This window comes from Microcaecilia unicolor, chromosome 3 (assembly GCF_901765095.1).
Source record: "Microcaecilia unicolor chromosome 3, aMicUni1.1, whole genome shotgun sequence".
Taxonomy (NCBI): Eukaryota; Metazoa; Chordata; class Amphibia; order Gymnophiona; family Siphonopidae; genus Microcaecilia; species Microcaecilia unicolor.
This window is the reverse complement of record NC_044033.1, coordinates 43,643,994-43,664,535: the sequence shown is the minus strand read 5'-3', so window position 1 is coordinate 43,664,535 and position 20,542 is coordinate 43,643,994. Positions and strand designations below refer to the sequence as shown.

The following is a 20,542-nucleotide window of genomic DNA, read 5'->3' as shown; positions in this document are numbered from 1 at the left end:
TAATCTTGAATTGATAATGGATGTGACTGTTGGGCAGACTGGATGGACAATTCAGGTCTTTATCTGCTGTCACTATGTTACAAAAGAAGACTCTGAAGCATCTCTCCTAGGTAAGTGCTTTTGACTGCCCTAAATGACTTATTCCACCCCAAGTCTCGCTACTGGCACTATATCCATATCAGTTGTTCTGTGGCCATTCAGCTAAGTTTGAGCCATGTGTTGCCCAGAATCCATGACTATTCTAAGACAGAACAGTGGGAAAAAGTAGGCAATAAGCAGATCACACTTGCTAAGCCATGTGGTGCAAAAAAAAAAAAATAGCTGTTCCAGAAGTGGCACTGCCAGCAAGCAAAAGAAGCAAGTATAAGGATTAAAAAAATGGGGGGGGGGGGGGGGGGGGAAGAGAAAGCAAGCTGGAAGGGTTTGGAAGTGGAGATAGAGGGAACAGCCTTCACCATCCTAAGATGAGTGGGAGTCCTCCAGCTGCATTGCTGCCAATGGAGGTGGTGCTTCAGTATTATGCTTTCAATCACTAAGGAGAGGCATGTCTCCTGGAGTCCTCACTATTATAAATGCGATAGTGAAACAGCACCACCCAATGGCAGGACTGTAGGTGGAGGACTCCTGCTCAGGGTAGAGGAACAATGACTGAATGGGGATGAGGATACTGTGTGCAATTTTGGTCACTGCACCTCAAAAAAGATATAGCAGAATTAGAAAAGGTGAAGAGAAGGGCAACAAAAATGATAAAGGGGTGGGACAACTTCCCTATGACAAAAGGCTAAGGCAGCTAGGGCTCTTCAGCTTGGAGAAGAGATGGCTAAGGGGAGATATGCTAGAGGTCTATAAAATACTGAATGGAGTGGAATGGATAGAAATGACTTGCTCATTTACTCTTTCCAAAAATACTAGGACTAGGGCCACACAATGAAGCTACTAAATAGTAAATTTTAAACAAATCAGAGAACACACTTCTTCACTCAACATGTAAACTCTGGAATTTGTTTGCTAGAGACTGTGGTAAAAGCAGTTAGCAGGGTTTAAAAAAAGGCTTGGATAATTTCCTAAAAGAAATATCCATAAGCCATTATTAAGACGGACTCGGGAAAATCCACTGCTTATTTCTAGGATAAGCATACTGTTCTGGGATCTTGGCAGGTACTTGAGACCTGGATTGGCCACTGTTGGAAACCGTATCCTGGGCTTGATGGACTTTCCCAGTATGGCAACGCTTATGTTCTTATGAGGACTGAGACCAACTGGAACAGAGTTGTAAGACAGTGTGCTGGGGAGAGGCACTTTAAGAACAGGGATAGAGAATGTGCAAGGGGAGATGGGCTTACATAAAAAGAAAATGTGAGAGGCGGTAGACTATTTTAGTTACAAAAATTACTCAGAATGTGTGTGTGCACCATGCTACAATATCAGAAGGGTAACCCCTCGGGACTGCTGTCTCACTGGATGAAGATGACAACAAGGAGGATGACACCCCCCCTCCCCCCCCCCAAAAAAAAAAAAATCAGTGTGCTGTCTACTTTATCCAGTAACAATCTTGGTTCTCACACTGAAGGTTTTGGTTTTTTTTTGCCAACATGGTTCTTGCTAGAAAAAGAGTGAAGATCACTGCCCCAAGTGGTTCTCTACAGGGGCACGTAAATAATATTTTTATTTTCCTAGTATTTCCTCTAAGTGCATCTACAAGTACACTTGTTTGTATTTGTTTTGACACATTGAAAAAAGGGGAAAAACAAATCTATAAAAACAGCTAAACGTAATATAACATCCCTTCATACGCTCAGAGCATAATTTAACTCAATCGCCCCTCCCCCACAAATATATGAATCCTAGTCTTTTTTTTTTTTTTATCAATCAATTTTTATTCAAGAAAAAGATTATATAAACATTGTATCATCTCAGCAAGAAAAAACCATCAATACAGGAAACCACTTCTTCCCCCCTCCCCACCACAAACCTGAACTTTTATCCATCCCGGTGATGAATCCCAGTCTTATAGTGTAAACAACAAAAATTCTACAGAAGTTTCCGGATATTAAACACCCTGGCACCATCTCTCATCAAATTTGCCAAGGGCTGATCTCTCTCAATACAAAACCACGCCCTATCCATTCATTGAGAGTACAAGAGCTTTATTCTTTCTATATTCCAAAACTGTCCCCCATCCATGTTCAAAAAAACTTAAATCAAATGAGTATATAAGAACATAAGAGTAGCCATACTGGGTCAGACCAATGGTCTATCTAGCCCAGTATCCTGTTTTCCAAACAGTAGCGTTATCTAATTTGAATCTACTAGAACCCCCCCCCCCCCCCCCCCCCCCCCCACCGAATAGGCTATATCACTTGACATCGTATTGATTTATCCTCAGTTCAGACAGAGACTTTAGGAGGCAGGCATATAAAGAGTGCAACACAATGGCCCTCAGAAACCCCAGCCTTTCAAGGATGACCACAATTAATCAGGACATTATGTTTCTCCAAATCACCTTTATTTGAATTTGAACAATAATAAATGCAAATACAACAGAAGAGTACCACAAACACAACCATATTTTTCTACCATTCCCAATGCTTTAATAATCCCCCCTCAATTCCCATCCCTAGCATAGAAAACTTCATACATCTCCAAGCCAAATATTAAATGCACTATTGACATATATACGAACATATAGACAACACCTCATTCATTTCAAGTTCTCAAATTATTCAATAACCTACTTCTCAACCTGAGTGATGAGTCCAAAAAAGGAGACCAAAGTTTTAAAAACGTATTCATCTTTTTATCCTATACATTACTGATAATTCCTCCACAGCATCGACATAAGAGGCTCAGGCTATATCTATTGCAACAATATACATTTAACAATTAAACAGGTCTTCTTTACAAATAAATATTGCTCTAACTCCAAGTCCAAATCATCTTCCAAATCCAACAAGCACAATTTTGCATTTTTAGGAACAGTTTGGCCTATCAAGCACTCCAAATAAGTACACACCACTGCTCAGAAATGAGAAATGGGAGGACACATCCAACAACAGTGAAAATACATCCCTTCCACGTTTCCGGCAATCTGTGGACCGATCTTTCCAGATTTTATGCACCCAACTGGGGCGCATGTAAAGCCTATTCAACATCTTATAATGTAGCTGTACTTTCTGCCAAATCTACCACACATCTTACACCCTGTAAAAAAAAATCCACAGGTGCGTATACTGCTCTGCTATGCCACCAGAACATTTCTAAATGGTTTGCTGAAAGGGAGCTGATTGATACTTCTTTCTGAACTCAGCATATCCCTATAAGCCCCTTATGTACTTCATCCTGCAGCGTGAATTGTGCAAAAATGTCCAATTTGAATGTTTTGGTATTTATTTTTATGAATTACTTAAACCATATGTATTAAGTAACATCTCAAAAGAATGTAAAGAATGCATTAGTGCTTCTCCCTGTCCTCTCACCTGCTGAAACATTGCAATGCCTTTCTGCTTCTGTTCTTGAAAGCCCACCCCATCATGCCTGAGAGGAAATCTCCATTGCAAAGTATGGGCAAATAAGGGGAGCAGTGAAATGGCAGCCCACATCTTCTCCTAGTTAATTTCCAAGTCCATCTCACAGATTGTAAAAGTAGGTTCTGCTTCAGGGGGGCAGACACAATCCATCCCTTTGCATGCAACAGGACTCCCAGGTTATAGGGGTGCACCATTTGACGTTTCAAAGCAAAATTACAATAAGTACTTGTCCCCAGCACCCAGTCTCTAGTTTCTTGCATTAAAACAAGCTATACTGTATATTTTTAAGTTAGGAAAACCCAGCCCCACTTCCTTCCTCAGGGCATTTAAAGATTTAAGCCACAATCTTGGCTTTTTCCCTTGCTAGTGGAATTTAGAGGATAGCTTATGTTACTCCCTGAAATCTTTTCCTGATCATTTCAGAGGCAAATGTTGAAGAATACATCTACACATCCATCTGGCAAAAAGCGAGTCCCCACTGGGTCGATCCGAGGCAGTATGAAGAACAACAGGCACTTAGGGCTCTGCAGTTCTTGTAACAGCGATCCAGGTGAGTGTCAGCTTAATTATCAATGCAACACTGGAGACATGTGCTCAATCCCAGAGAAGAGGGCTTCACTAGGCCAACGAAAGAAGACCGGGAGTTGATTCTGCCCTAAGCAGCTCACAGGTGAAGGAATCTAAGGCCCGATACATCCTGACCCCCCCCCCCCCCCCCTCTTTTTTTTTTTTTTGCTAGTCTCTCCTCCTGCATGGAAAATCAACGGCTGGCCACAGCAATCTATCCCTCATGAGACTACCCAGCAGGAATTCTTCCTGTGACTGTTCAAGGGAATCTAATGCTAAGCTTAACCTCTGCAGTTCTTGTAACAGCGATCCAGGTGAGTGTCAGCTTAATTATCAATGCAACACTGGAGACATGTGCTCAATCCCAGAGAAGAGGGCTTCACTAGGCCAACGAAAGAAGACCGGGAGTTGATTCTGCCCTAAGCAGCTCACAGGTGAAGGAATCTAAGGCCCGATACATCCTGACCCCCCCCCCCCTCTTTTTTTTTTTTTTGCTAGTCTCTCCTCCTGCATGGAAAATCAACGGCTGGCCACAGCAATCTATCCCTCATGAGACTACCCAGCAGGAATTCTTCCTGTGACTGTTCAAGGGAATCTAATGCTAAGCTTATGACACTGCCACCCAGTCTGGGCACTCCTTTCTGGTAGCACATGAGGCACTAAGTCCTCGCTAGCCATCGACAACTCCCCCACCACAGACTGCTAGTGACGGCGCAGTTCCAGCCCTACCTATACCTATAGACCTGGCCGGCAGCAGCACCTTGAATTGGATCTTTGCAAGCCACGGAGGGTTTAATTACTGACCCCCGAGACTGATTCCAGAGACACTATCCTCCTGAGTTGGACCTTTGCAAGCCACAGATGGTTTAACTTCTGACACCAGAGACACTATCCTCTTCCTATTACACTGATCTAGCCTACCACACCAGCTCAAATATTATATCAGCTCAAAACTACCACCATGCAGTGGGCTCACGTTGCTTTGCCTAACCCTACTGGGCATCTTGGGTGGCAACTCAGAACACAGCACTATCCCCATAATACCTCTAGAAAACCCTGGGATAGGAAACAATCTAACCTTAGTGACAGACGCTCACTGGACACCACCTTCAGAACCTCAACACAGTCACGGGCTAAAACCAAAGGTTCAAAGCATACTACAGTCACTCTGCACCTCAACACTATCAATGAGCTAAAAAAAAAAAAAACAAACCTCACTTTCTTCTAAACCTAGCTAAACACATCCCCTCTTCAGATTCAATGCCTCAGCTCACTTCTGTCCCCGCTACTTATATCAACAACAAGTCGGTAGGGAACAAAACTCTCATACTCAGCAATCTTCTGGACTCCTCAGATCTGGGCTTCTTATATATCTCAAACATGGATCACAGAGGTTAACAGCATGATATTAACCTCACTTATGCCCATCCGGATATGACATTCTTCATTCTCCAAGACAGGGTAAAAAAGGTGGCGGACTTGCACTCATTTCTAAGAGTTTCTTCCATGTTTCCTTAGTCAACTCAGGGGTTTTCCGGAAATTAGAATACATGCTAGGCAAATTCTGTGATGATTGAAAGGAGGCAAGTCAAATTGCCCAACTCCTTATTTATCGTCCGCCTAGGACCTGGTCCAAAGCTGAACCATCACTCTTAGAGATCATTTCCTCTGCCATGTCCCAGTTCTCCAAAATCATCCTCCTGGAAGATCTACATCTACACTTGGAAAATGATGAGAACATCAATGTCCACAATTTCAAATCTTTCCTGAAGGACTGTGAGCTACCTATTTTTGCAAAGGGTGCAACTCATTAACAAGGCCACATGATAGACTTCATGTCCTCCTATCCCACTGCATTAATCAGCTCGTTTGATTGGAAGCCAGTACCTTGGTCAGATCACTTCCAACTCAAAATTACTATGGATCTCTGTATGTCGAGCTTAAACAAACACAAACCATTCAACCTCATACCCACTAGAGGTAAAATCAACAACGCCATCTTCTGTTCGGAGCTGAGTGACTCCCTTATATCCTGTACTCCTACACAAAACTCAATTAAATCCATCTGGGACACTAAGGTGACGACAGTGCTGGTTGATCCACTCACTACTAAAAAGGTCTAGAGAACTAGACTCTCTCCATGGTTTACAGAAGAACTAACCAACCTGAAATGGGAATGTCGACACACTGAAAAGCAATGGAGAAAGAACAAAGACATATCTAACAAACTTAAATGGAAGTCTGCCTTCAGGTGCTATAAAAAGAAGAAGGTTACTGATGCCAAATGACAGAACTACAACAATCTAATAGACCAAGAGGTTCTTAACAATAAAAAAAATTAAAAAAAAAAAAAACTATTCTCATTAGTCAAAAGCCTAACCTCCACTACTTCTGGTGATTTTACGCATCAAGGAGGCCCCTCCACATAAGAACAAGCCAATCACTTCACAAATATGATCATTCAAATCAGGACTGAGCTATATAAAGCCAACCCAAACGAGGTAAACAGGTTAAGCTGCAACTCTACTACAATCACCGGGGAGTTCCCCCAATCCAAGATCACAAGACAGACCAGAACTGGGAATTCTTTCAACCACTGACATTTGAGGAAGTCCAATCGCTACTAGGGAAATGCTCACTGTTCCATAAACCGTTGCCCAAAAGCCTTGCTCCCATTCATCTCGGCTGAGGCAATCTATTGGTTACAAGACGGACTCAATGAACTGTTAAAATCTGGCTCTCTTTCTTCAGACATAGGTAAAATTGTTCTCACTGTGCTGTTGAAGGGTTCTTGTCTTGACGTATCATTGGCAGCAAACTATTGTCCAATGGCTAGTATACTTCTCTTCACAAAAATACTAGAAACCAACATCAGCAAGCAACTGTCCTTATACCTGGAAAGATTTAATATTCTACACTGCTCACAATTTGGTTTTAGACCTGCACACAGCACAGAAACTCTGCTGCTAGTTCTAACTACATATGTCAAACATCTATGTAAAAGGAGACCAAGTGATTCTGCTCCAATTCGACATCTCTGCAACGTTCAATGCAGTGGATCATGCATTGCTTCCACAAACGCCGTGGGCTTCCCCGTCCCATCCTGGGACTCAGCGGCGGCAGCAGCGCCAGTGAAAGCGGCTGGAGTTCGGACTGCGGCACGCGATGACGGATCCTCAGGGTGTTGTTCTGCCACCGTCCGAACGTGAAGATGAGGGTGAAGATCAGCAAGAGGATTCGGTGGACGCAAAACCCACCAGAAGTAGCAGGTTTTCTTTTTTTGGCAGGAAGAAGAAGGATGGAGAGGGGGAACTGCAGGTCAACTCCGATAACATCTCTTACCGGTTCACCAATCCTGCCTATCAGTACAAGATGAACTATAAGAGGCTGGGGAAATGTGTTATCATCAACAACAAGAACTTTGACGCCCAAACAGGGATGGCCACACGCGGCGGCACCGACAAGGATGCAGGAGAACTGTTCCACTGTTTCAAACGTCTGGGGTTTGAGGTGGCCACCTACAATGACCGCACATGTGACCAAATGCAGAACTTACTCAAACACGCTGCTGAAGAAAGCCATCATGACTGTGCCTGTTTTGCCTGCATCCTTCTAAGCCACGGAGAAGAAGGCCTTATTTATGGGACGGATGGATCCATTTCGATAAAGACACTAACCTCACTGTTCAGAGGGGACAACTGCAAGTCTCTTGTAGGAAAGCCTAAGCTTTTCTTCATCCAGGCTTGCAGGGGCTCCGAGTTTGATGACGGAATACAAACTGACTCCGGGTCTGCCGACGACTCTCTGGAAACAGATGCCAGCCCCAGACACAAGATCCCAGTCGAGGCGGATTTCCTGTTCGCCTACTCCACTGTGCCAGGCTACTACTCCTGGAGAAACCCCGGAAAGGGTTCCTGGTTCGTTCAGGCTCTGTGCTACGTGCTCAACAACCATGGGAAAGAACTCGAGGTCTTGCAGATCCTCACCAGGGTCAACTACCTTGTGGCTACCAGCTTTGAGTCCTGGGCTGACAACTCACGTTATTGTGCAAAGAAGCAGATACCTTGCGTGGTCTCCATGCTCACTAAAGAACTGTACTTTTGAATCAAAACTTGAGTTGTTTTCGGGGAAGTATAAAACCGGTGGCCGTCTGCTCTACAGAAGGCTGACGCCTGAAAGGCTGCGACTGTTTGGGTGGGGAGAGGCATTTCTGGATGTCACACTACCTGTGGACTTTATTATCTTTGGTTCTTGGGATCCGTCATGCCGTCTCCTCACGTATGTTAGGAGTTCATACACCCAATAGCCCTTGGGGCTGTCTTCCCATCTACCTCAGATTTGTTAAATTTTTTTTTTTTTTTTTCCTTCTTAGAAGGAAATCCTGAACAATGAAATTTAAGAGCATGTCATCGGAGACTTAAACACCTGCCTCTGCCTTTTTAGTAGCTCTCCTTTACTGGTATTTTCAGATGCAACGTGACTGCTTCTTCCTGATTAACGTTATCAGTATAGGTCTGAAGAGCTAATAGCAGCGCTCAGGGAGCGAAGCCAGACACCCGGTTTTGGGTGGGCAGAAGAACTCCGCCCTGTCCCACAAGTGATGTGGTCTCTCCCTCTGTCGCCTGCATGCCATATGGTCTCTCAAACATCCCCCCCCCTCCCCCGCATACTTTTCAAATAGCAGATTTTCACCGGCGGCGAGCGGCGGCTGGTGCACGCCGCTCGCGTTGGCCCCACAGCCTTCCCTCTGATGCAACTTCCTGTTTCCGCCTAGGCGGGGAAAACGTCAGAGGGAGGGCTGTGGGGCCGGTGCGGGCGGTGTGTATCGGTCGCTGCTCGCCGCAGGCCAAGATCTGCTATTTACAAGGTATGCAGGAGGGACAGTTGTTGGGAGTTTTCGTCTGGTGGGGCTTGGGGATCCCTGCCAGCCACATCATACGTGTGCTGCTACTGGGTGGGGCCCAGGCCTACCCTTGCCTACACCACTGGCAGCACTGCAGGCTGGGAAACAAAACTGTTCTGATCTGCAAACCAGCCAAAGTTTTGGCACGGACAGTGGAAGGGCTCCGGCAAAATTGTAAACCGCTTAGGTCTAGGCAATTTATATAAATAACTGAAAATAAATAAATTAGAGAAAATGGCTGACATTGGCCAATAACGTGGCTACTTGTAACCACTCGCCTCCACCTACCCTCCTCTCCTCCTTCCTGTACACATTAATTGATTTGATTTGCTTACTTTATTTTTTGTCTATTAGATTGTAAGCTCTTTGAGCAGGGACTGTCTTTCTTCTATGTTTGTGCAGCACTGCGTACGCCTTGTAGCGCTATAAAAATGCTAAATAGTAGTAGTAGTAATGCCTAGATCAGATAGGAATAACTGGCACTGTTCTCAAATGGTTCAGCGAACTCCTCTCAAACCTAAGCTATTCTGACAAACAAAATAAGCAACTCTCTGACTACTGGACACCTAACTGTGGATTCCGCAGGGTTCCCCGCTCTCCCCATCCTGTTCAATTACTTTATGTCGCCTCTCAGCACAATACACCTGAGACTCAATGAGCTACTATCATCATATGCTGATGACATCCTACTTCTACCACTGACCTCCGCAAATAAAGACCCAACTCAATCAGTAATGGCCAGCATGAATGTTGTCAGTACTTGGGCCTTGACCAACAAACTAAAACTGAACAAAAAAACAAGGTTCTATGGTTCCAGAATCAAGGAACTGTGATCCCAGCTTCAATAACATTGTCCAATGGTCAAAACTTTGCAGTACAGTCAGAAACCAAAGTACTAGGGGTCTTGCTCGACTCCTCACTCACATTCTCCTTACATATTAACCAGATGTAGAAGAAATCTGTATTCAAAATGAAATAGCTTTGTCTAGTCAGATCACTCTTTGATCAAAAGGTATGCGCTGCTTGTACAAATGCTGATCCTACCACACCTGGATTATTGCAACGTCTTATTTCTTGGTATCAAGTGTCAATATCAGAAGAAACTACAGATCATACAGAACACTGCTGGCAGACTAATATTCAAATTGAATAGATATACTAGTGTTTCATCTTTTCTTAACAGATTTAAGGAATGAGGTTTAAAACTGCCTGCTTAGTCTTTCAAATCTTATAAGGTTTAACACCAGATACACTAACTAAAGTGGCTTCACTGTGCTTAGCCCAGTCCAATAGCCTAAAAGAACTGACTCTAGTAACACTGTTTCAAAAGGCAATCTGGTATCAAAAGATCCTCGGCTCTCTATTCCCTGTACTAGGAGTATCAATATAGAACTCGCTACCTATCTCCATCAGAACAGAATCTACCTACCTTAGCTTTCAGAAGAGGCTAAAAGCTTTCCTATTCCCTAAGTCTGTTTTATAACATTTAAAATGATGCTGGTCTCTCCTTATCTCTCATCTGACTTTCCTATAAGATTCTTTGATTTTATGTATCCATTCTAACAGTCTCAGCTTTGTTACACTTACTATGTAAACCACACTGAACCCTGAGGGGATTTTAGTGGTATACAAGACCTGATTTGATTTGATATATATGGCCACTTAGTGATAAAGGGCAATTTTTCCAATTTTTCATGAGCCTCTCCATTTCCATCAGCAAGGGCTTAACATTAATGGTCTACAAGTTGCAAAGACAGTCCCAAGTATTTCAGCTGTCCCTTTACCCAAGCAAGTGGGAATGTAGCCCACCAGTGCATATGTAATAAATTTCCCTTGATTAATATGTAGTCCAATAAAAGTACTGAACATATTAAAATAGGCCAAAACTCAAGGAAGCGTAACTTGTGGAATATTCAAAAACAAGAGCAAGTCAGCTGCAAACAAGGTCATTGTTATGTCATAATTTCCTATTTTTACACCCTGAATATTAAACATCTTGGCACAGTTTTTGTGCCAATGGCTCCGTACATAAACCTAAAAGTAATAATGACAAAGAGCAGCCTTGGCGCATACCTCTTTTTATTAAAAAAAGGGGAAAGATACTCAACCATTAGTAAGAACCTGTGCCCAAGGATGTGTATAAAACAACTTAATCTACTGTAATATTGTTCCTTCAAATCCAAAAGCTTTTTCTATATCAAGACTTACAAGGACTGCATCTAGTTTTGTTTGCTTAGCAATGGTAATCACTGCTACTGTGCTTCTAATATTAGGTCAGCTGCTTCTCTCTTATACAAAATCTACCTGAGAGATATCTACTGATTTTGGCAGTATCCGATTTAATCTATTTGTTATTATTTTAGCATAGATTTTTATATCCGAGTTTAATAAAAATAAGGGTCAGTAAGAGTCAGTTGACTGGGATCCTTGCCAGGCTTTGGGATAGTCACAATAAGCACAGTATTCGAGCAGGGGGTGAAATTCCCCTCTTAAGTGCATCCGCATATAATGCGGCTAATGTAGGCATCACGTGATGTTTCCAGCACTTTTTACAGGCAACCTGTCCAGGCCAGGTTTTTATGGCATACCAACTGTCCCAGCATAAGAAGGAATGACAAAGATGTAATGAACTGTATAGTTATTACATAGTCGAAGGTTTCTGGCCGATGATGAACAGAGGATTTGTTTTAGATCCGCTTTAGCTCTGTGAGATGTTCTGCATCTAGGAGCTCTTTGAGGCCTTTTTTCCTTAAAAATATACACAGCATCTGCATTGTTGGGTACATGCTTTATTTTCATTCAGTGGAGATATATTCCATATATTAATCTAGTGCCTAAGGCCGTGCGCACCATAAGGGACAAGCAGGTGCCTGCCTTATTTTCATATCTAAAAAACCAATGCTGACTATAAGAGAGCACATGCTGAGCTCTTTGGTGGAAGTGCTACATGGCCAGGAAGTTTCCTCTAGTTATGGGCATTAGTTGTCTTGCTACCTGAACTCTTGTCTTCTAACTCCCCCATTAAAACAAAAATTTCCTTAGCAAGGTCCTTATTTCTGTGTTTTACATAAGAAATAATTTCCCTACGCATCACTGCCTTCTCTGGCTCCCAAATCAAACTTGGATTGTATTCATGGATCTGATTGTGCAATGAATACATCTACCAATGATCATACTTCCAATGTATTACCACCAGAGCATGATAGATATCCTGATTGAGATGAAACGCTGACACCACTTTAGGAAGGAACAGTTCGCAACGTAACACCAGCCTCACTAAATGCTGAGTCAACAGAAAGTCCCTCCAAAGTCAGATTGCTGCCTCTCCTGATCAAAACTGCTTCCACCCCGGCAGAGGGAAACTCCCGTGGAAACAAAAGGTCAGGTTTATCGCACTGCCTGAACCACTCTGAGTCTCTCTGTCCGTGTGTGTGTGTGTATGTGTATGTGTGTGTATGTATGTGTGTGTGAGGAAGTTAACAGAGAGAAATTGTAATGCACAGGGAGAAAGGGACTTTCTGCAGGGTGAAGCAGGGACATGCACGCAAGCCAGTATGCTTCCAAAGGGGGTCAGAGACCACACACACACCCCTGGTCTCAAATGGCTACCAAGCCCAGGAGACTGCAAAGGCCCTGAGAATTCAGGAGCTGGGACAGGTCCGTCCACCACCTGCTGGTGATAGAGATACACTAAATAAGCTTAGGGGCTGGCCAGCTGGTATAGCTCCCTTCAATTTAGTTCTCTATCTCCACCTGCTGGTAGATGGACACAACCCACTGATGAAGCCATGGAAGCAGAATATTACAGTGCATATACGAGCCTTGACCAATGTGAAAAAAATATTCTTACTCATGAACAAACTACTGAAAACCCAGAACATACTGGCAACAACTGAACCTCCACCAACTGCAGACAAACTTGCACAATACTTCAAAAACAAAATAACAAATACAAGATCAAACCTCACAAGATCACAAAACATCACAGACCACAGGACTGCGAAACACATGACAACCACACCATAGCAGACAGAATATGGACCATGTTCAAACCACTACAACCAGACACAGTAAAGACACTACTGACAAAACAGAGCCTAAAGAGCTGTGGAAAAATAAAGGAAACTTGAAGGGTCGATAAAACTAAAACAATTAGGGAAGCAAAACAAGGGGAATACCGAAGAAAACAACTAACAATAAGTGCTAAACTCACACAGGAAGGCATTGGAAATGTGAAAGAACTACGTGCTGAAGGGAGACCACAAAAATGTGCCTTCCCAGATCCACAGAAGAGACTGAAATACTAGCGCATGCGTGGTGGGATGTTGCCTGAACTTTCCTAAAAACTATGCATTAGGCAGCATCCGCATCAGGCTCTGTTGGAGAATATACTGGGTCTGCTTGTCCTCAGAGAATTAGCACTGGGCTTCCAGATCGATTCCCACCTCATTTTAGACCCCCCAGATTCCATCCATTATTTATAAAATTATATTTTGTACTTCTGCAGTTATGTTCAGTAAAACCCTATTTCAACCTTTCATAGTAAAGAAACTTGCTTTTAGGCCGATACTCAGACTTGACTATTTTAATTCCATTTATCATGGGCTTCCCCAACACACAATTCATCAGTTATCGTTTATTCAGAATGCCACTTCGAGACTCATTAACAAACTAGGCAATTTGATCATATATCTCCTGTTCAGGACCTTCACTGGCTCTCCCTATCTTACCAGTTCCAATATGAATAATGGACAAGTAGCAAAATTTTAATTTTATATATCTTTCCAGTTTGCTCAACTTTAGCACCCCCTTGAGTGACACGGTCTCCTATTTAGATCAACTCATTTTCCCTTCTGCCTCAGCACATTGCCCGGATTGTACCAAGCTTGTTTTTCTTACCCTGGGACTTTTTACTGAAATTCCCTTTCTCCTGAGTTGAGTGAACTGAATTGCATTTGTTTTTAAAATGACACTAAAGGCCTATTTGTATACGTGAGCACATAATAAGCACTGAAAACATCAGCCCCAACCGGGACTACCTCAAGTTGATATTACCATCCAACCCTTTTCCTACTTTTTCCTGATCCCCTCTCTCGCAACTTAGGGTTCGATATTCAGCCGGCAACAATGAGTACTTTGCTCACCACCGACAGTATTATTCTATGATATTCAAAAGCTGTGATCTGTGCGGGCTTCGGCTTTGAATATGCAGTTATTTTTAAGCTAGTTAAGACATAGCTTCTTAAGTCGATATTCATCACTTAAGCGAAGCCACCATGAGAAAAGGCCAGGCCAGGGGCAAACACATCCCCCCCCCCCCGGCCCGCCCCGCTTAATTGTCCTGCTTCTGTCACTGTGCATGGCAAAATTCCCCAGGGCCCGGACTCTCCTGTTCCTGAGCATGTTAGCGCCACAGAGCAGAGTCCTTCCTTCCTGCCACATCCAAAGAGGCTGTTTGGACGTGGCAAGAAGGAAGGACTCTGCTCTGGGGCACTGCCGCACACAGGAACAGGAGAGCAATGTTAGCACCGGGCGGGCACCCATTGGATGCCGGGTCCTGGGGAAATTTGCCCCCCCCCCCCCCCCCGACAGCCCTGCTTAAGCAGCCATGGGTTACCACATAAAATCAGGACAGATTTTTATGCGGTCCTATTTATGCGGTAAACCTGTCCATTTAAGGGCTGAATATTAGCACTTAAGTGGCTGCCGACTCCACCCTCAGAACGCCAAACTTAGCTGGCTTTGAGTTCAGCACTAACTGTGGGATTAGGTGGCACTTAGCCGGTTAAGTGCCACTGAATATTAGCAACTGGCCCTTACCAAGTGATTTAAGTGGTCAGCGACTGGCTAAATCACTTTGAATATCGGGCTCTTACAGTTTACCTAAAGTATTTTTCTTGCCTTTTATTTTCTTTGTGAACCACTTTGTTGCGTTGTTCAACACGAAAGGTTGTACTGTCAAGAAATGAAACTAAAAGAATGGAGAAGTATGGGAAAATTGTATGAAATTGTGAAGTATGTGGAGGTCTGGAAAAGGGCCAAAACTAAAGAAAGGATAAGGTCTGTGAAGGAAATAAGAGAACAAAGAACATAATGGAGTAATTGGGGGGGGGGGGGGGAAGGTGTATGAGAACCTAAGTAGGAAGTAAGGCACAAAAGAAAGGGCTAGAGGTCAGGGAAGGGATGAGCGACAGGGAAGGAGATAAAGGACAAGAGGCAAGGAAAGACAGATGAGGGCTGAGGAGGAAACACGAGTACAGAGGGTTGGAAATGATTCTAGGGATTGAGTGAAAAATAGGGAGACCAGAGGACTGTGGAAAAGAGAAGGGAAATCAGTCGAGTGGGGAGGAGGTGTGCAAGATGCAAAGGAAATCTTGAAGAGTGTAGGATGGAGAACGGGAAGAAAGTCTAGTTATGAATGGCTAGAGAGGCACAAAAGAGAAAAATAGAGAAAAGAGATGAAAGAGAAAGATCGCTATCAGGAACACACACACGTGAGCACTTGATAAGCACTGAAAACTTCAGCCCCAACTGAGACTACCTCAAGGTGATATTACCATCCAACCCTTTTCCTACTTTTTCCTGATCCCCTCTCTCTGGCAACTTAGGGTCCGATATTCAGCCAGCAGCACACACGTGGAAAGGAGAAGAAATGAAAATGGAAGGGAAAATTTTGGAAATCAATTTAGAAGATGACCAATAAAAGGAATGAAAGAAGCAGGACTGTCCTGCTTAGAAACATGCCCTTACAACAATGGTTAAAGAAAAAGCTATTTTTAGTGATTGGAAAAACATCAGCTTTGGGAATTCGCATTTCTTATATCTTTGTCTTTTGCACAGTACAGGAGAAAATGTATTTCTATTTTTATTTCTCTCATGTTGTACTGTTCATAGAGACTGTGGCTTTTCAGGATTTCCATTTCAATTTTTTTAGCCTTTTATTTTGTAATTAGTGTGGTATGGGTGAGAATGCATTTCAGAAGTAAGGGATTCTGCTGATATGTAGTTTCTGTGGGATCTATAGCAGTCTAACTTGTTCAGCTTTTTCAGCAGCTGGTGGATTGCTGGTTTATAGCTGCAGTGCTGCCTTTTCAAAAAGTTGTGGTTTATTGGTTCTGTTTACTATTTAGTTTGTGTTACTTCACAAAATGCCCAGCAATGGAAGAATTTTGTGTCGCTGTTACCGAGGTAACACCAGACTTTGAATATATGTAATTTTTTTGTAAGGGGGCTTGTTAAGAAGAACACGAAAAACAGCATAGATGACCAGAAAAGTCAACAGTGTACAGCTGGCTTTTAAGTGGAAGCATTCTTGCTCTGTATATATAGGACTCCAGAATGGGAATAAAGAACCTCAACGTTAGAATCTGTCTACCATTCAAACGCATATCAAAAACTATGTGCAGCATATCAATCCCAGATTTTTCACTAATTAAATGAAGATTTAAAACATGAGAAAAAATATTCAATAGCTTTAATTTCAAAGGTTTAAAATAGAGATTCTTAACCTTTTTGCACCACATCCTTCTTAGAAAAATGTGTTTAAATGTATAAAATACAAATAGCTTAATCTGAGCATAATTGTTTCCTTTGTAATTTTATCAAAATATTTTTAAAAAATAACAAATGTGTTGACCATTATCTATTACAAAGTTTCAAAGAAAAAGATACCTCACACAACCAAATGTATTCTAGTTTCACTTAAAGGTATAATTTTGGATACTGATATTAATTGAATTTAACATTTTTTTTTTAGTCTTGAGGCCATAATTTACTTTGCTGCCTACATTCATTATTGAAGGAAAAGCTAAATTTCAATTAGAGATTAGTAGAAATAAAGTTGTAGTTCTTTCCTCATCCAAGTTAATAGATCCGCTGAAATCTATCCACAGACCCCAGGTTAAGAACACATGGCTTAAAGGAAATAAAATAAATTCTGTTTTATATTTCCCTTGTATTATTTTTAACTAAAATGAAATGACATTTAGAATATCTTTTTGTTTAGTCACAAATTGTACTGTTCAGTGTGTCACACATATGAACACTGTGTGTTAAAATAGAAGAAAGGTTGAGAACCACTTATCAATCACAAGTTACAATACCATGATCCCCCACAAGGTGTCAGTTATTTCCTTTTCATTGTTTTCACATTGCTGGATGATTTTAACAGGGTTTACTGGTAGTTATTCAATGTAGGCCTTCTTCAAAAAGAAACATATTACACAATAAAAAGTATGTTCACTTTTCAATATATTTTGAGCACAAATTAAAGAGCTGCAATCTGATAGCTGCTTCAAATAAATCATGTCTAGAAAATCTAGAGAAAATCATACCTGTATATCATCTATTTGCTTGCCATTTACCCAGATACTCCACAGAATGTTTTATCATATTCAAGGTACAAGTGCAGTAGCACTACTTTTTTTGTTTAATAAAAAGATTTAGATCAAAGCAAGTCAATTACTGCACCCAGTACATTTCCTGTCCCCAGAACGTTTACAATCAAAGTTAGCACATGAAGCAGTACTTGGTAAGATACTTGACCCCAATATCAGATGGAACATTAGTGGGAGAAGCAGAATCTGATCCCTGGATTCCCAACCCACCCTCTCACTTAATTTAAATCTCATGCAGATTCATTGTTGATATCAGAAAAACCCCAATCAGGGAATCACTACTGTAGAGATAAATTCTTTCGAAAAAATTCATTAATACCACAGAGAAATAAAATTATAGAGATCACTCTGCTTATGATTCAGTCTGCCACCTAGGAAAAATTATATATTTTTAAACAAAGTCATTTAAACTGTTTAGTTCTGCTTTTTTCTAGTCAATATTTGATTTCTTCTGCCCTTTTAGAGTCACTTAGGAAACCTATGCTTTGTGCTTTAGAATTCACTAAGAAACAAGACAGTCTCTTATATAAATGCCTGGTCACTTCAGAGAAAGAGGTTGGATGAGAAGTGAATTCTCTGGGAAAAGAAAAAAAAACAAACAAACAGTCTTTTCATGTACGCAGAAATTACAATGGCTGCTGCACTCTGCTCAAGTAAATATTTATGAAAAGAATTCTCAACTAGATGGAAGGGTGTGTTCCAAAATTATGTTTTCATATTTTTCCCAGTGCTTCTGCAGACTCCTTCCTGTTCAGATCCCATCGGAACCATGTCGGCCCTCCAGTATGTCTCCTGATTTTTACATTTCCTTCTACATCTAAGCCAAGTGCTGTAATTAACTGTGAACAACAGAGCAACGCTCATTCTGAAATTCCTCCTTTCACCACAGCAAATTTTACCCGAGAAAGCTGAATATGCTTTTCCATCTCCTGAGGGACAGATCTAGTATTTGGAGCACACAAATGAACAAAATCTGTACAGTGAAAGTATTTCCTAGACATGTCCTATGTATCACACTATAGCAGGGTACTTCAGCACAGGAAACTCATATTTCACTCTCTTGACTGAGAGAAGAGATGGCTGGGGCCAGGGGAAATGGAAATCCTTGAACCCATGGAAAAAGGAAAGGTAGCTACTGCTCTAATGATGTCTCTTGCCAGGTCAGTGTGGCATGGTCAGTCAGTCTTGGAGGAGATGCCCCCTTCAGCACTTACACAATGAAGTTCTTACTTAGCAAGACAGCCTGGAGAAAAGGTGGTATAAAATGGAGGGAAACTTAGGGAAGTAGAGTGATGGGTTTTTTGTTGTTGTTTTTTTTTAAGGTATCTAAAACCTGCTATCTCCATGCAATAGGATTTTTTCCCACATTGTTAAGATTGTCCATCATTGCTTGACTTTGAAGGCTGTATCTTAAATAAGATAAACATTTTTTTAATAGTTCATTAAAAAGGGAATTTCCTATATTGATAATAGAAATAGAGTCAGGATATACCAGCTGCACAAAAAGTTGTAACTTGCAAATTAACAAACAAGCTGCATCAGTTGTCATAGGATTAGTTAATCACAGGTTATTTCCTATTAACACAGGATAAGAGAAAACCTTTGACAGATCAGCTCAATTAAGTTTAACTGCTGAAAGGCACCAGTGTTTGATGTATACATTCATTAGTGGAGAAATTCAGCCAATACAGATTTTATTTGGGGGGGGGGGAGGGGCAGAGCTGCAAAAATAAAAGGACAGATTCATATAACCACGTCATTATTCCTTCAACCAAGTCTGCAAGACCACCCCAAACATTTTCAAACAAAAACAGATGTGTGTACAGTGAGACACTTAACTATACAATGCAACAACTATATACATTGTGTAAACCATTTAAGTGCTGAGTTATTTTAAATATTCTGCCAGGTATTATGAAGACAGATATCTGGTAAGCATGCAGCATTCCCAGTAACTAAAATGTATAACTTTTCTTTCTGGTATATTTGCCATTTGGAGAACTGTATTGTGGGATGCAAAAATCTCAAATATAATCTATCCCAAAGACAAATTAGAAGATTCCAAAAAAATAAAATCATACCACAAAAAGGGAATCTCACCTAAGCATTATAGTTGAATTTAAGTTTGTACCTGAGGCAACAGAGGATTAAGTGACTTGCCCAAGATCACAACCAGAAGCAGTGGGATTTGAACCATTGCTTCCATGGTTCTCAGCCTGCTGCTTTAACAAGCTACTCTCCCCCACTCAAAAGAAAAGGGCCTTGTCTGTGTAGAGAAGGAAAGGGGAGTTATTTTCACTCAAATGGATGGATACAGATGTGTGTGTAAGCACCTTTGAAAACCAGGTAAACCACAACTCTCCCTTGTTCAAGAAGTGAAGAATAGAACGGGAAAGGATGAGATCCTTGAAAACTAACAAACTGTAAATCTCCCTGTTTTCATAGGGATCAGGAAATACCAGAAGCAAAAGCGAAGTTACTTACCTGTAGCAGGTATTCTCTAAGGACAGCAGGCTGATTGTTCTCACATGTGGGTGACGTCCACGGCAGCCCTAGGTCCAGAAAATCTTCCTAGCAACAAAGGTTGCTAAAGCCTTCAAGTGCGGGTGCGCGCACCACGCATGCACGGCCATCTTCCCGCCCGTTACGCGAGAGTCCCACTTCAGTCAACTTATGAAGCAAAACCAAAGAAAGGAACAACTCCAAAGGGGAGGTGGGCGGATTGGTGAGAACAATCAGCCTGCTGTCCTTGGAGAATACCTGCTACAGGTAAGTAACTTCGCTTTCTCCGAGGACAAGCAGGCTGCTTGTTCTCACATGTGGGTATCCCTAGCCCCCAGGCTCACTCAAAACACAAACAGGGTCAATTGGGCCTCGCAACGGGCGAGGACATAACAAAGATTGACCTACGAAGAAACATCTGATAGTGCAGTCTGGAACAGAATAAAAATGGGCCTGGGGGGGGGTGGGGGGTGGAGTTGGATTCTAAACCCCAAACAGATTCTGCAGCACCGACTGCCCAAACCGACTGTTGCGTCGGCTATCCTGCTGAAGGCAGTAATGAGATGTGAATGTGTGGACTGATGACCACGTCGCAGCCTTGCAAATTTCTTCGATAGTGGCTGACTTCAAGTGGGCCACTGACGCTG

At 42.1% G+C, this 20,542-nt stretch overlaps 1 protein-coding gene and 1 pseudogene across 1 annotated transcript in view; one reads left to right on the top strand and one right to left on the bottom strand.

Annotated features, from left to right (window-relative positions):
• The window catches only part of SPTBN1 (spectrin beta, non-erythrocytic 1), a 547,674-nt gene that overhangs the window by 421,898 nt on the left and 105,234 nt on the right, over nucleotides 1–20,542 (bottom strand). The window lies entirely within an intron of this gene.
• Nucleotides 7,173–8,622, top strand: LOC115465408 (annotated as a pseudogene).